Genomic DNA, 14,966 nt, shown 5'->3' on the forward strand with positions numbered 1-14,966 from the left:
TTTCCTAGCTTGTAGAAAGCCCTCAATTCCCATGAACAGGACCTGGTATTGCACTGTGGAAGTGCAGGCATGACTATCAGAAGTTCCAGGTTATCGTTGGGTAAAATAAAGTTCTATACACTTTCAACTTTGAGAGTGTGTCTCAAAAATTAAATAGTTAATTAACTAAAAGTAGAATTTAGAGAAAACATGCAAATATAGCATGTTATGGGTGTGATCAATTGATAAATAACCAGACCAGCTCAATTCAAAAGATTTTAATAATTGAGGGAAAAGTTACATGACCAAAGATCCCGCAAAAGCCAGGAGCGCAGGAAGCCAAAGAGGAAGTGGGGAGCGCACCCGCAAGATTTATCTGTATTCCTTGCCCTTAGGGGAACACACCCCGAAGACAGAATGTGATTGGCTGAGCTTCCCCATCAAGCATGGAGTGTAAGGAAAGTCATTGTCATACTTTTTAAAAGAGTAACTGCAGATTAAAGTAACACCAAGTAACAGAAAATATTTTTAAATTGTTTCCAAAAAGTGAAATCACTCACAGTACTACCACAGTGCCCTCTGCTCCCTCCAGCTGCATGCTTCTCCCAGTGCTCCAACGTCACTTTTCCTTTGAACACCTTCAGCTGCTACATCTGCCCTTTCCATTGATGCCACCTCTCAACTTTACGTTATTCATGGATTTCACTAGACTTTCTTTTAAAATCTTCATTATTTGTTCTTTCATTATGTATTTTGTTATCTAATTCCTGACTAGAACATAGCTTACTCATTTGCACCAATGTTTTGGGAACCCAAGATTTAAAGTCCAGGGAGGTACACTAGGGTGAGTGTTTTCAACAACACATCTCACATCTTGCCATCTCCAGATTCCCATGCACTGGCACAAACACATAATATGTTGCCACAGGGTGGAGTATTTAACTGTCTCAAAGAGGTATTAATCATTGATTTCTCTGTCTACCTCTGCTAACCAAGATGCTCCTTGAATGTTATTTATAATCTCAGCTCCTGGAGAACCTTCCTAAGTTGTAGATAACTAGAACACATACGAACCTGTTTCAGGGTTTAGGGGAAAACAATCCACCTCCCCAGCAGTGGAAACCTATCATGTATGGAAAAGGAGTGTTTGTGAGAACCTAAGAGCAAAATGTCGCAGAGTGATACTTTTTGTTCCTTCTGAGGTGGAGCTGTAATTCTACTTCTTGGCACCGTACATGCCTGCATAAATCAGACTGCCAGCTCAACCATTTAAGATAACACTCTAGTCAAACACAGCTGATGGAAATTTTCACCAAAGAGGATTACTCACGTATTCCTGAACATAAAGAAGTTAGGTTCTTTCCATATTAACTACCCTTTCCTGAGCTTGGAGACAGTATTTGAGAACTCTGACACCATACTTAATATCATAGGCAGAATTTATCTAACCAGTGACAATAACACTTCTTAATTTTAATAGCACTTTAAATGTTCTATTTTTATTTTTGAGAAGAAAATTTTATGATTTCTTAAATTATCATCACCTTTACACACACACACACACACACATTCACAGAAACACACACATTCACACACATACACACACACACACATATATATATGCACTCATACACATTCACATACACTCATACACATGCACACATGGACACACACATTCACACAAGGCACTGACACAAACATGCATACACAAATAGAAACAGACATACACTGATGTGGGAGTGTCATATATCAATATGTTGATTTCATTGGTTAAGCAATAAAGAAACTCCTTGGCCCTGATAGGTAAAAACATAGGTGGGAGGAGTAAACAGAATAGGAGGCTGGGAGGAAGAGGAAGTGAGGTCAGACTCTGCTCTGCTCCCGGAGAGACTTGACAGCTCTGCTCTCTGGAGCAGAGACGCCAGGCTCCGCTCTCCCAGGCAGCTCCGACCCAGGATGGACGGAGGCTAGAATCTTCCCCAGTAAGCGCACCTTGGGGTGCTTACACACATTACTAGAAATGGACTAGTCCAGGTGCGAGAGTTAGCTGAGAAGAGGCTAGATAGAAATGGGCCAAGCAGTGTTTAAATGAATACAGTTTGTGTGTTGTTATTTCAGGCATAAGCTAGCAGGCGGCCTGGGTGCTGGGGACGCAGTCCCACCACTCCTATTTCAACAATACACATATACAGATACACACAGCCCACACACGCATAGGCACACACAGAAATGCCAGCACACACATCCAGATGCATACTTACAGATAGGCACACAGACACAGACATACAGAGAGACACACTCACAGACACACATAGATAGACAAACACAGAAATGCATGCACATATGCAGACCCATACTCATAGAAATGCGCATACACACAGGAGACAGACAGACAGACACATGTGGTGGCTTAGATTAATGAAGACAAATTGTAATAAATATTTTCACAACTTTAATGGAAAAACCAGACTCATGAAACCAAGGTTCCCGCGGAGCACAGGAAACAGGAAGGAAAGTGCAGGCTTCTGCGTGTGCAATTTATCAGTAAACATTCGCCAGAGGCGAGTCTGCCCCTGTAGGGGCGGGCCTAACCCTACATCTCCCCCTTTTGTCTAAATAAGACAGAACTAAACCAATTACAACTATAAACAATAATAACAAATAATAAATATAACAAACACTATAGAGAACAAAAGTTTTGCTAAACATCCTATCTCAAGGAGTCTAAATAATGTAGAGAGTACTACAATTATATAATCTTCAACTCCATCAAAGATCTGAGAAGGGAATAAATATTACTTAACAAATAAGAGATATCCAAAATGTGCAACAAATGACAGAGACCCAACTGACTACCTGAGCAAATTCTCGTTCGCAATGTTGAGTCAACCAACTTTGGCTAAGGCCTAACATAACTGACATACCATTATCAAATGCAAGGAACTTTCTTAGAATTATCCTACCCTGTCTTGGCAAGATAAGAGAATCCTGTTTTATATCTTTGTCAGTAGTTGAGGTATGGGCTTTTCTTAACCCAAAGGCCAGTTCTGCCAAGAAGACAAGCTCCCAGTGGAGTGTCTTTGGTGCTCAACGTTCTCTCGGGAGTAGAGTGGCATTGCCAGGAGTAATTGTGTCTCGTTGGCGCAGAATTCTAGGTTAGCTTAAAGGCAATTTTCTACAGCTCTTTAAAGAGGCTGAAGATTATACTATCTATACTAAATATAATCTCTATGTATCTAGAAGACCTGATTAACCTAAAAATAAACATGACAAACATATAATTCTCAATATCTATCTAGCTTGAAGACTAAGAGAATAAACAACTGTGCAATATATGAAGACAATGATCTTCACCTGTAAACAATGTCATTACATATCAAATGTAAACAATATTATTACATAAATAGTATCAGAGATAGACATATACATTGTGATATGGTAGATGTATCAACACAATATAGACAAAGTTATAAGCATACTCTTATACAAAAATAGAGGTAGGAACACTCACATTCAATATATCAATATACAGGAAACAGTACCAATACAATTTTCTAAAAACAGTAACTCACAAATACCAATCATCCCATCAAACCAGTTAATCCCCCTCTTTTTTTTATAATATACCCCTAATTCCATAAAACATCTCCCCATCCCCTCAACCCCAAACCAACCACTAAAAGATGTCCCTAACCCTGAGGGCAAACTCTGTTGGGAGAGGGGATGTCGTCCTCTAAGATTGCTTCAAGCTGACATGGGGGCAACATTCTTCTTAGGGGCTCCTGTGAAACCAAATGATGGTAAAATTCCCAAATTAACCTTTGACCTAAGAAAATTATTTGGAGAGAAAAAACTGCGCCCATATTCCCAAATATTGTTTATAAATGTTCTTTTACATTTAAAGGGGGAGATGATATAGGTATGAATAATTTACATTGATATAGATTTTGCTTTAGTGATTTAAATTTAAGGTCAATTTTGTTATATATATATGTGTGTGTGTGTGTGTGTGTGTGTGTTTCTGATCTTGATTAAGGTATCGTGATTGTGTAGTTCATTTAAAAATGTAATGTATATAGGTTGTTAATAAATAATCTTTAATAATAATTAAGCTTGTAGTCATGTTAGATTTTCTAGATGTGCATGGATATATTTTAGATAGGCATTCTTCATATCTTTCAAAGATTATAGAATATGGCATTTTAAATGTTTTAATAACTTAGGGTTTCTCATGACAATGAGACACTCTGCTCCTGGCAGCACCAATCTACTTCAGGAAGAAGATGGGCATCGAAGAGGATCCTTATGGAGTTTGATAGCCATTTGGGCAAGAAACTGCTCTTGCCTGGACTGTTGCATAAACTGGACACAAAGAACTCACAGAGAGAGGACTGCTGAACTTGCCTAAAGGAGAGATGACCTTTTGGGGTTCCTGATTCATAAGAGTCTGCAAGACATTCTTCAGGACAAGCAGATAGTGACTGTCTTTGAAATTTCCTGCTTTGTGGAAATGTCTGCTGGAAACTATGGGCCTGTAGGCCGAAGATGGATGTCCCAACGGTACAGAGGAACTTTGGGTGACTGTTCAGGCAGCGAGATGTCTCTGTCATTTCTAGAGTTTGAAAGTTGCTATTTTCTTGTTTGCCTAGGTAATATTGTATCTTTCTGGAGTCTTTGATGGAGTTAAGAATAGTTAGTTATAGTTATAGTTTTCCTTAGTTATGATAAAGATTATTGTAAGTTTTACTTGATAACTGTTTTGTTATATGTAATTTTACTCCGTTAAAGTTAAAGCCTTCTTTTTTTGTTTAAAAAGAAAAAGGGGAAGTGATGTGGGAGTGTCATATATCAATCTGTTAATTTCATTGGTTAAGCAATAAAGAAACTCCTTGGCCCTGATAGGTAAAAACATAGGTGGGAGGAGTAAACAGAATAGAATGCTGGGAGGAAGAGGAAGTGAGCTCAGACTCGACTGCTCTGCTCTGGAGCAGAGACGCCAGGCTCTGCTCTCCCAGGTAGCTCCAACCCAGGATGGACGGAGGCTAGAATCTTCCCCGGTAAGCGCACCTTGGGGTGCTTACACACATTATTAGAAATGGGCTAGTCCAGGTGCAAGAATTAGCATAGAAGAGGCTAGATAGAAATGGGCCAAGCAGTGTTTAAATGAATACAGTTTGTGTGTTGTTATTTCGGGGCATGGGCTAGCAGAAGGCCGGGGTGCTGGGGACGCAGCCCCGCCGCTCCTATTACTACAGACACAGAGAGAAATACACTGATGGTAACTTGAAAACTAGAAGAGGTTTCCACTGAAGTTGCAGCCTTGAAAGAAGCGTTCACCTGAGTTCACTATCTTGACTGTCAATCTGTGCTCAGCATTATCTAAAAGTACTGGAGCAAAGGTGGCATTCTGCCAGCATTTCACGGGGGGGGGGGGCAACAGGAGCTCATAAGTAACACACTTGCAGTTTTTTCAATTTGTTCTCTGACTTGGGGCTGCTGGGTTCAAATGTGTAAATTTGCTCCTACTGTCCTCACAGTAGCATTTGCTGAAGACAATGGACTATGTGAGGTCACTTATTTTTCTAGTGGAGTTTAGATGTCAACTTGGCCCATCAAGAAAATCTCCCAGAGAATTCTTTCCTTTCAGCTTCAGGTTTAAAATCAATCATCCCACACCTGGACCACAACTGCTGCTTTACTTTCATTTTAGAGAAAATAGTATCTCTAACATTTTTGTTGTTACACACACACCACATACACTACACACACCACATACACACACACACAGACACTACACACAGCACACATACCACATATACCACACACACCACATACACCACATACACCACATACACCACAAACACCACAAACACCACACACACTACATACAACCACACACACACACCCTCTATCTAAATCTTTCCATATTAAACTTTCTGGCAGTAACACAAAATGTATAGACAATGCTCAATTGTTTATTTTTGTTTCCACTGTTCAAAGTTACTTTTAATTAATTTATTTAACATCCTGGTCACATTTTCCTCCCTTCCTTCCTCCCAGTCCCACCCCACCTTCCCTTTGCCCCACCCCCACCCCACATTCACTCCTCTGCAATTTCTATTCTGAAAAGGTCAATGCCTCCCATGGACAACAACAAAACATGAAATAACAAGTTGTAGGAGGACTAAGCACCTTGCCTTTGATTCCGGCTGGGCAAGGCAACTCAGTCAAAGGAAAAAAGCCCCTAAAATCAGTAAAAGAATCAGAGACAGCCTCTGTTCCACTGCTGGGAGTCCTGCAAGAAGACAAAGTTACATGCAGCATGCCTTGGTCAGTCCAACGAAGGCTCCCTTGTTCCAGTTACTATAAGCTCCGATGAACCCAGGTTAGTAGAGCCTGTGGGTTTTCTTGTGATGTCCTTGACCCCTCTATCTCCTACAATCCTTCCCTTTCTTCTTATTTTTTTCTCTTTTTTTGTTTGTTTATTTTTTTAGTTGTTGAAAAATTCTGCCTCCTCCCCATTTCCCATTTCCCTCCCCCTCCTCCCACACATCGTCCCCTCCCTCCACTCACCTCCCCTTCTCCCCACTCCCCTCTCCTTCTCCCCACTCCTCTCCCCCTCCCCCCACTCCATTCCCCCACCCTCTTGAGACTGAAGAGCAGTCCAGATTGGTTCCCTGAGCTGGTCCTAATGTTTGACTGTGAGTTCCTACATCTGTTTTTAACAGTTGCTGGGTGAATTCTTTTTGTTGACTCGAGTTAGGCAGCAATCTGAAGGTAAAGCAGACTATCATTAGGCATAATTATACTGACCTTTTTCCCAGTCATGTTTAGTTCATCCTAGGTCTCTGTGCCATCTGGCCTCTGAGTCCTGGCATTTGAGGCATTGTCAGGGGTGGGATCACTCTCATGGCATGGGTCTCAGGCTGGATCAGTCATGAATTTGTGTGTCTGTCTCCATATGGTATGTACACATGAATTCAGTGACAGGAAGACCAGAAAAGGTCATTGGATTTGCTGGACTTGGAGTCACAGACAGCTGTGAGCTGCTTTATGTGAGTGGATACCCAAGTCATCAGCAACAGCAGTATGCAGTCAAACACTGAGCTATTGGTCTAGCCTTTTACTTTTTTAAAATATGATAAATAAGGCATCTTTTCTTATAGTTGTTTGTTTGTTTTTGTTTCCTGAGAATAAAATCTTTAAATACTTACTTAGGCTGTTGGCCATTAGAAAACATTTTACTTAGCTAGCTAAGCAAATTATAACGTAAATTATATATGCAGTTATTATCCTGATTCAGTTAAGTGTGAACTTCCTGCTCGGTTCTTACAATACTTAACCAAAATCAAAGTTTATCTGTGAGTATCTTAATTTAGGTTGTAGTTTCAGTAATGTAGAAGTGAAGAAAAAAACCGAGGCAGGATATCAGATATAAAATGCAAAGTGTCCTGAGTTCCATGTTGACCAGTGGTGACGCCATCCGAGGGACTTCTTCCAGAGAAACCAGACAACTACAGAAGTAACCCTGTAGTAACTTTCCATTAAACACCCAGTTAATGACTGTTCTTATAGAGCATTCACTTTGACTTTTAATTTTCTAGTTTAACAATTTCACATAAAACCTAATAAATGAATTACACAATTGAGGGTATGGTGCAGATGTAAGTATTAATACACCCACAAATTTACTTGGTATTGCTGTTTTTAATTGAAGACTGTTAACAGAAAGTAAACTTGAGTTGTGTAGCATGTAATGTTGAGTAGCATTTATTTGGCTTATAAAGTAGTGTCTCTGAGAAATGCAATGTAGTGCAGACTATGGCCTTGAACAGGTTTTAGTGTAGGTGAAATGGACACAGTAGGTGACAGAATGGACACGGGTTGAAATAAAATGCAACTGGTTATTTTCACAAATAGTTCATGGGAACTTTTCTTCTGGTTATATTCTTTTATGTCAATGTTTTTATGATGGAGTTGTACTTTTAGCAGGTCTGAGAGTCAGATTCATGACCTACTGCATGCTTTGAAACTATTGTACTACTGAACTATGCATACAGTTCAGATTATCTACAAAGGAAATGATAGACTTTACCCATGGGAGTTTGCTTTCTTTTTTTAAACTGATTTTTATTGAGCTCTACATTTTTCTTTGCTCCCCTTCCTGGCTCTCCCCTCATCTTCAACCCTCTCCCAATATCCAAATGCTCCCAATTTACTCAGATCTTGTCTTTTTATACTTTTCATTTAGATTAGATCTATGTATGTCCTCTTAGGGTCCTCATTGTTGTCTAGGTTTTCTGGGATTGTGATTTGTGGGCTGGCTTTCTTTGCTTTATGTTTAAAAACTACTTATGAGTGAGTACATGTGATAATTGTCTTTCTGTGTCTGGGTTACCTCACTCCATTTTCTAACTCCATCCATTTGTACCACATTTTCTTCAGTCGAGGGGCATTTAGGTTGTTTCCAGGTTCTGGCTATGACAAACAAAGCTGCTATGAACATAGTTGAGTGCATGTCGTTGTGGCACGATTGAACATCCTTTGAATATATACCCAAAAGTGGTGTTTCTGGGTCTTGAAATAAGCTGTTTCCTAATTTTCTGAGAAATCGCCACACTGACATCCAAAGGGACAATACCAACTTGCACTCTCACCAGCAATGCAGAACTGTTCCCTTTTCCCCGCAACCACTCCAGCATAAGTTGTCATCAATGTTTTTAATCTTGGACATTCTTACAGGTGTAAGATGAAATCTTGGAGTTGTTGTGATTTGCATTTCTACAAACATCATCTGTCCCAATTTTTAAGTTATCCACCCAATGAAAAATACCTCCTTGTGTTCCTCAGTAATTTGGAGGTACAAAATAAAGATACATAGCAAGGAGCATAAATTTCAGTATGCTAGCAAACTGATTGACACAAGGTGAAGGAAGAAGGGGGAAAAGGATGAGGGGAAAGAATAACAAAGGAAAGATAAAAGAGAGAATAGAGAAAGAGACAAAATAAGTGTGTGAGAGAAATGGCAAAAGGGGTAAAGAGGGAGGAAAAATACCCCAAGTTACAGCATTGGTTCCAATTGCTTTCTGTGGCATTTACTCTCATCACAGACAATTCTAGCCCTGGAGTGACTGGCACACAGCTTTTCCTGTTCCTAAGTGCCTCAATATTAACTTCCAAGAATCTACAGAAAGAAAGAAACTCAAAGACCAGGGACAAATCTTTCCACATGGGATTTAATGAGTGTCTAAGTAGTTAGTGAAAATTTTATATATTTATTTAAACAACTTTTTAAATTATCATTTACAGCATTTCTTTCAAAAATATATAATGAAAGCATTCAAAAATCATTTTCATCTTAATATTACCTGGTCAAATGTTTTGGAGATGCTCCAATGAATCCTGCCCACTGTGGTGCAGTTCAACAGTGACTGAGATCACACAATGGCACAGGTCTCTTTGGCCCTTCATGAGATTACCCTTTCTTCACACCCCAGTGGACAGGGACTCCCATGCCATCTAGTGCTAACAAACAGCACAGGTATAAGGGGTCCAACAAAGCCCCAATCCTGGATGATATTTCAGAAATGACTCATGGTACTGATAGCATGCATTTGGTAGCACCTGAGACAATATGAGAACTGAGTCTACACTGAACTTCAAGAGTCTTACTCTATTTAACCAAAACATCTGGGTAAACAACCCTAGCCATGACCTTTAGTGCATTATCAAAAGTCCACCGCCAATAGGACTAACTTGACAACTTCCACCTAATCTAGTGAAAACCTGGAGTTTGCATCCTACACTGGAGGAACAGTAGTTGGCATGTGTGGATTGGGATTGCAAAACCCCTCTATTGTTGAACTGATTTAAACTTGATGTCCATATTACTTGCAACTAAGAACATTGTGGCTGATAGGCTGTGCACACCATGAAACTGCACATCATTCAGAAACATTATTTTCCTTTTTTTTTAAGAAAGCTGAATTTGTCATCACAACTCTCACAGATTAAAGAAAGATCTATCCCTGATGCTTAAGTGACCTTTCATTGGTTATTGTTATTGATTTTACATTGATTCTGGCCTTTTGGATAACTGCCTCCCTTTCACAAATCAGTCTGTGAGACAATTTTTAAAAAATGTACTAGTTTTTGTGACTAAAGACTTACAGTTTCTAGCTTGCCAGTAGCTCTCATCCAACTCGAGTCAAGCCGCCCTCCTTTCAAGACACTTACCAGCTTTCCTCCTGCTATCTGAAGTTCTGGGTGGTGGGTTCAGCTACATCAAAGTGACTTATGAGGGCTCTGGTTTATGGAGTCAATAATGTGACTTTCTGGGTTTGATATTATGACCAACAAGAGACTTCAGACCACAACTAAACTCACAGATGGGTTGAAGGAGAGCTGTCTTAAGGCAAGAGATATCCATGTACTACTGGAACCCTAGAACTTTTGAGAACCTTAAAAAGGTAGATCAAAATGTAGATGCAAAAACTCCATGCATCAGATTTTCCAGGTCTACTACTAAACTCATCAAACTCAAGCTGTGGCCTACATTTAAAATGAGTTAAGGAAGTGTAATTTGAGTCTCTGACATATAGAGACTTGAAAAGTAAAGCTTGGAAAGACTCTGTGTAGATCCATTTCTGGAACTGGGTGATGCCATTGATATGTCTTCCTTAGTCACTGTTGATGTTATGTCAGGATATTTAGCTTATTTTAAATTACTTATTCAACTTAACTTAGGGTCAGTTTCAAGGCATTTTTTTTCTTTAGAAAGAATTTCTCTAAGTTCCCATTTTCTGCAATTTTTCTCTGTTAGTACTGGCATACCAAGGGGAGCACCTTCTAGTATTAGTCTTTACAGACAATCTCCCTGCCTTACAAGTATGATAGTCCCTCACTGTCTTTCTCATTAGTCTTGCTCACAGTCCGCTGGGTAGCACATATAGGATTTATCGACCTCAGAAAAGCAAGGCTTGGGACAGCTAGCAAATCATCATTCTGTAGGAGACTTGAACAACTGGATATCCTTCACCCCAGGAAAAGGCAGGTTCTGGGAAGTTTTTTATTTTATTTTATTTTTTATCCTCTCTCACTTAACTCGGTGGTGCAGTTGATCAAAGCTAGCTCTGTCATCTTCATCCTCACTGAACTCCAGAGTAAAAAAGTCTGCTTGAGCTGTTAGATAGAATCTAACCACTCCCAGGAGTCCTTGGTCATTTATGTGTTGTATAATTCTTTTTTCCCTGAGAAGAGATTGGGAGCTAAAGTAATTCTCCTAGGAAGAATTTTCACCTGTAAGTTTGAGCTAAGCTAAGGCTATGGCGACTGATCGCTCAGAGTAGTCTGATCATGTTTATTCCCAGTCAGCTGGTCATGATAACAGCATCAAGATCTTTAGAAACTGCTTTACAGTTGAAATATTATCTGTTTAAGCTATTAAATAAATCGTGGTTCATTAGCATGTTCTAAGAATTTTTTCTCTTTATTTAACTCCCTTCCAGAGCCTTTTCCTTTTTTTTAACTTTTATTCTTCTCTCATACATTACATTTGGATCTCAGTTTTCTCTCTTTTTCCTTGTCTTCAGTTCCTCCCAAACCTCTCCTCTCCCCTGATCAGCTTGTCCTTCATTTCCCTTAAAAAAAAAAAAAAAAAAAAAGCAGGCCTCCAAGGAATAAAGTGTTGCAAGGAGAGGGCCTGCTTGTTTGTCCCGGCCACCCAGATAGCTTATACCCAAAATAACCACACAGAAATTGTATTAATTAGATCACTGCTTGGCCCATTAGTTCTAGCCTCTCATTGGCTAACTCTCACATCTTGATTTAACCCATTTCTATTAATCTGTATATCACGATGTGGCAGTGGCTTACCAGGAAAGATTCTAACCAGCATCTGTCTCAGGCAGAGAATCCATGGCTTCTCTCTGACTCTGCATTCTTCCTCCCAGCCTCCAGTTCTGTTTTTCCTGCCTACGTAAGTTCTGTCCTATCAAAAGGTCAAGGCAGTTTCTTTATTCATTAACCAATGAAAGCAACATGTGAACAGAAGAACCTCCTCCACCATTTCCCCTTTTCTGTTTAAACAAAAAGAAACGCTTTAACATAGTAAAATTACATATAACAAAACAGGTATCAAGCAAGAATTATAGTTACAATATTGCTATCTACTTTATCTTTTAACTATAAATTCTTCAACTCCATCAACGACTCCAGAAGGATATAATATTACCTATGTAAACTGGAAGTGCATTATAAACAACTTCCAACCAAAACTCTAGAATTGACAGAGACATCTTGCTCTCTGGACAGTCACCCAAAGTTCTTCTGCTACAGGCCCATAATAATATATAGCAGACTTTTTCATGAAGGAGGAACCCCAAAGGATCATCTCACCTTTAGCACGTTTAGCAGTCATTTCTCTATGGATGCTGCATGTTCAGTTTTTACAACATACCATGAAGCAGTCCAGGCAAGAGTAGTTTCTTGCCCAAATGTTTATTCAACTCCATAAGGAGTCTCTTTGATGCCCATCTTCCTATTGGAATAGCTGGTGCTGCCAGGAGCAAATGTGTCTCACTGTCATGAAAAGTCCCAAAAATTTTAAAACATTTAAATGCCATTTTCTGCCTTTGCGTTCTCTCTCCCTCTCCCAACATGGCGGTCTCAGCAAAAAGAAGAATAAGAAGGGGAAGACCATCTCCCTAACAGACTTTCTAGCTGAGGATGGGGGTACTGGTGGAGGAAGCACCTATGTCCCCAAACCAGTCAGCTGGGCTGATGAAACAGATGACCTGGAAGGAGACGTGTCAACAACTTGGCATAGTAACCATGACGATGTGTATAGGGCACCTCCAATTGACCGTTCCATCCTTCCCACTGCTCCACGGGCTGCTTGGGAACCCAATATCGACCGGAACCGTCTTCCCAAATCACCACCCTACACTGCTTTCCTAGGAAACCTGCCCTATGATGTGACAGAAGACTCCATTAAGGAGTTCTTTCGAGGACTAAATATCAGCGCTCTATGCTTACCACGTGAACCCAGCAATCCAGACAGGTTAAAAGGCTTTGGCTATGCAGAATTTGAGGACCTGGATTCTCTGCTCAGTGCTCTGAGTCTCAATGAAGAGTCTCTAGGATAACCGGAGAATTCGAGTGGATGTTGCTGATCAAGCACAGGATAAAGACTGGGATGGTCGTTCTTTTGGTCGAGACAGAAATTGGGATTCTGACAAAACAGAGAGTGACTGGAGGGCCCGTCCTGCCGCAGACAGCTTTGATGACTACCCACCTAGAAGGGGCGACGATAGATTTGGAGACAAGTATCGAGATCGTTAAGATTCAGACCGGTATCGAGATCCGGAATGGGTATCAGGACGGCCCACGTCGAGATATGGGTCGCTATGGGGGCCGGGATCGCTATGACGACCGAGGCAGCAGAGACTATGACCTAGGCTATGACTCCAGAATAGGCAGTGGCAGAAGAGCATTTGGCAGTGGGTACCGTAGGGATGATGACTACAGAGGAGGTGGAGATCACTATGAAGACCGATAGGACAGAAGGGGTGACCGGTCATGGAGCTCCAGGGATGATTACTCTCGGGACGATTATAGGCGTGATGACAGAGGTCCCCTCCCCCCCAAAGACCCAAACTGAATCTAAAGCCTCGGAGCACTCCTAAGGAAGATGATTCCTCTGCTAGCACCTCCCAGTCCAGCCGAGCAGCTTCTATATTTGGAGGGGCAAAACCTGTTGACACAGCTGCTAGAGAAAGAGAAGTAGAAGAGCAGCTGCAGAAGGAGCAGGAGAAGTTGCAGCGGCAGCTGGATGAGCCAAAACTAGACCGCCAGCCGCAGGAGAGACACCCAAGTTGGCGAAGTGAAGAAACTCAGGAAAGGGAACTGTCAAGGACAGGAAGTGAGTCATCGCAGACTGGGGCCTCAGCCACATCTGGTAGAAATACATGAAGGAGAGAGAGTGAGAAGTCTCTAGAAAATGAAACCCTCAATAAAGAAGACTGTCACTCTCCAACCTCCAAACCTCCTAAACCTGATCAGCCTCTAAAGGTAATGCCAGCCCCTCCACCAAACGAGAATGCGTGGGTAAACCAAAGCTCTAACCCTCCTGCTAGATCTCAGAGCTCAGACACAGAGCAGCAGTCCCCTACAAGTGGTGGAGGGAACATAGCTCCAGCTCATTCCTCTGAGGACGGACCATCAAGGAAAGATGAAAACAGAGTAGATGGGGTGAGTGAGTATCTTAAGAGGCCAAACTGGGAACTCCAGTCGCGGTCCTGGAGACGGAGGGAGCAGAGACCACTGGAAGGAGTTGGATAGGAAAGAAGGCAAAAACGATAAAGACTCGAGATCTACACCTGAGCCAAAGAAACCTGAGGAGAGCCCGGCCTCTAAGTTCAGCTCTGCAAGCAAGCTCTCTCTGTGGATGGTGACGATGAGACTGAGGAAGACGACCACACTGAGTAGACCTCCACACGCTGTGCTTTCTTCTAGTCTCCACCCCGGAACACTCAAGGGCAAATCAAACCTCTATCCAGACAAGAAAAAAATAAAACTCACCATCTCCTGGGAAATAAATAAATAAATAAATAAATAAATAAATAAATAAATAAAATGCCATTTTCTGAAGGTCTCTGAAAGATTTGAAGAATACATAACTAACTGAATATCTCTATACATCTAGAAAATCTAACTAACATGACTATAATCTTGACTATTAACCTATATTTCAATTATACATTACATTTTTAAATAAACTACACAATCCCAACACCTTAATCAAGATCAGAAATGCATATACATATAACAAAATTGACCTTAAATTTGTATCAAAAAAGCAAGATCCATATCAATACAAATCTCTAAAGCATAAATGTAAACAAACATTTACAAACAATATTTGGGAATATGGGCATAATTCTGTCCTAACTTTTTCCTGTTGATTTGGGGCACTGTTAATCAGGTCT

General features: G+C 40.6%; 1 pseudogene; it reads left to right on the forward strand.

Annotated features, from left to right (window-relative positions):
* The first annotated feature begins 280 nt into the window (after window positions 1–280).
* Window positions 281–14,561, forward strand: LOC126492757 (eukaryotic translation initiation factor 4B-like; annotated as a pseudogene).
* Window positions 14,562–14,966: the final 405 nt, after the last annotated feature.

The sequence above is a fragment of the Alexandromys fortis genome, unplaced genomic scaffold, assembly GCF_014885135.2.
Source record: "Alexandromys fortis isolate MF-2015 unplaced genomic scaffold, M_Fortis_MF-2015_v1.1 scaffold_270, whole genome shotgun sequence".
Taxonomy (NCBI): domain Eukaryota; kingdom Metazoa; phylum Chordata; class Mammalia; order Rodentia; family Cricetidae; genus Alexandromys; species Alexandromys fortis.